This window comes from Chionomys nivalis, chromosome X, assembly GCF_950005125.1.
Source record: "Chionomys nivalis chromosome X, mChiNiv1.1, whole genome shotgun sequence".
NCBI classification, from domain to species: Eukaryota; Metazoa; Chordata; class Mammalia; order Rodentia; family Cricetidae; genus Chionomys; species Chionomys nivalis.
In genome coordinates this window covers 51,633,942-51,636,801 of record NC_080112.1, presented here as the reverse complement: position 1 = coordinate 51,636,801, position 2,860 = coordinate 51,633,942, and the positions used below count along the sequence as shown (strand labels likewise).

Below are 2,860 nucleotides of genomic sequence, written 5' to 3'. Positions count from 1 at the left end.
GACCATTGCCAATCATAACTTGTAACTAACCCCACTAAACAATAACAAATATCCATGAACCATTGAATGTCCAAAAGTTACCCAGCATCCTCTTGGGAATGTGAGCATTATATTCTGAAATTTACTTCCTGCTCTCTGGGGCAAACAGTAACTTTATAGGATCCTGAAAAAAAAATAATTTGAGTTAATTGTCAAGTCCTGGGAGAGGTAGCTGTAAAACTTTTTTCGTATAATCTATGTGTAATGGGAAAGTGCAAGGTTTGTCTTAAAGCCTGGCTAGAGTAGTCTGCTAGACTGGATCATCTCAGACACTTCGAAATTATTCTGGGCAGTTTATAGTCCAAAGCTGCTCTTTAAGTGGGGCTATCAGCTGAATGTCATCATATGAACCACGTGAAATTATTGTAGGGCCCCTTCTTCTTCCTGGAGACTTCAGTGATTTCTGTAGAAAATTTTGATTTTCACTGTGGAATACTCAAACATTCATATCAAAATGGAAATTTTGAATTTTGATAAACTTGTATTCAAAGAAAGGTACTATAAAGACAAAAGTAGGTATGAAGAGAAGTAGAATTTTTGAAAGCAGAGTTTTCATAAGCTTAGTTCCCAGAACTTTATCTTCCTTTTGTCCTACACCTGGTGGCTCTCCTGTTATGAGACAGAAATTCTGAATTTTTTTTCTTTTTTTTTCTCATTAAACTTGTTTTAATGGGTCTCAAAATTCTGTGACAGATTTTTGGTCAAGTTGTTTCCATTAAAAAGTACTGATTTTGAAAACTAATAACTTAAAACTGCCATACACACAAAAAAAATGGTCGAAAAAACATTCTTTCCTTCTGAAGGTTTTACGATGCATTGTTATCATTAACCAGTCTTTTACTATTAAACTTAAATGCCCAATTGAGACAAACAGTTCTGAGACCGTTCTTCCACCACTGATTAAGACTGGGGTGGCAGGTGTTAGGGATAATATTCATTTAGCCTTCTGAGCTTTCTGGGCAGACTTGGTGACCTTGCCAGCTCCAGCAGCCTTCTTGTCCACAGCTTTGATGACACCCACAGCAATTGTCTGCCTCATGTCACGAACAGCAAAACGACCCAGTGGAGGATAGTCAGAGAAGCTCTCGACACACATGGGCTTGCCAGGAACCATATCAACAATGGCTGCATCACCAGATTTCAAGAATTTCGGACCATCTTCCAGCTTCTTGCCATAACGACGATCAATCTTTTCTTTAAGCTCAGCAAATTTGCATGCTGTGTGAGCTGTGTGACAATCTAGTACAGGAGCGTAGCCAGCACTAATTTGGCCTGGGTGGTTCAGGATAACCACCTGAGCAGTGAAGTCAGCAGCTTCCATTGGTGGGTCATTTTTGCTGTCACCAGCAACGTTGCCACATCTAACATCTTCACATTGAAGCCCACGTTGTCCCCAGGAAGAGCTTCACTCAAAGCTTCATGGTGCATTTCAACAGACTTTACTTCTGTTGTCACGTTGACTGGAGCAAAGGTCATCACCACGCCAGGTTTTAAAACACTGGTCTCCACTCGGCCCACAGGGACAGTCCCAATGCCACCAATTTTATAGACATCCTGGAGGGGCAGTCACAGAGGCTTGTCAGTTGGACGAGTTGGTGGCAGGATACAATCCAAAGCTTCCAACAGCGTGTCCCACTGGAACTACCATCTCTGTGAGTGACTTTCCATTCCTTGAACCAAGGCATATTAGCACTTGGCTCCAGCATGTTGTCACCATTCCAACCAGAAATTGGCACAAATGCTATTGTGTCAGGGTTGCAGCCAATTTTCTTAATGTAGGTGCTGACTTCCTTAACAATTTCCTCGTATCTCTTCTGGCTGTAGGGTGACTCGGTGGAATCCATTTTGTTGACACCAACAATTAGCTGGTTCACACCCAGGGTGTAAGCCAGAAGTGCATGCTCACGGGTCTGCCCATTCTTGGAAATACCAGCTTCGAATTCACCAACACCAGCAGCAACAATCAGGACAGCACAGTCAGTCTGTGATGTGCCTGTAATCATGTTTTTAATGAAGTCTCTGTGTCCTGGGGCATCAATGATAGTAACATAGTACTTGCTGGTCTCAAACTTCCACAGGGAGATGTCAATAGTGATGCCACGCTCACGCTCAGCTTTCAGCTTGTCCAAAACCCAGGCATACTTGAAGGAGCCTTTTCCCATCTCGGCAGCCTCCTTCTCAAACTTCTCTATGGTTCGTTTGTCGATTCCACCACACTTGTAGATCAGGTGGTCGGTTGTAGTGGACTTGCCGGAATCGAAGTGTCCAACAACGATGATGTTGATGTGAGTCTTTTCCTTTCCCATTTTGGCTTTGAATTAGCGATGGTTTTCACAACACCTGCGTTCTGACGGCAAACCCATTACAAAAAAAAAAAAAAAAGAAAAAGAAAAGCTGAATTTTTCTTTAATAATAACAACATGCTTGGATTTACACGAGGAGAGATTTATAAGTGAGTCAGAACTATTATTATATTGAGAAGTAAGGATATATGTATGTGTACATAGTGTGATTTTACCCTGCAGAGAATATTGGTATCATATACCAGATTTTTTATTGTTGGTGATTCTTTCTTGATAACTATCATTTCTTTTTTTAAGTGTTTAGATGTCCAAAACATCTTTACTTCTTTAAGGTAGTTATTTTCTACTTTTCTGCACAAACAAGAATGAAACATTTCCCCCAACCCTTATGAGGTTTTCTTACTGCTTACAGGATTGTCACCTCTGTGGATGAGCTGTTATTTCCCTTTACCAGGAAGTTTTTCCCCTTCAAACGAAATATTGATTAATTTTGATGTTTTACATAGCTTTTCTTCTAC

The 2,860-nt window shown here is 40.7% G+C and overlaps 1 pseudogene; it reads right to left on the bottom strand.

Annotated features, from left to right (window-relative positions):
* Positions 1-862: 862 nt before the first annotated feature.
* Positions 863-2,383, bottom strand: LOC130867370 (elongation factor 1-alpha 1-like; annotated as a pseudogene).
* Between the last annotated feature and the right edge of the window lie 477 nt (positions 2,384-2,860).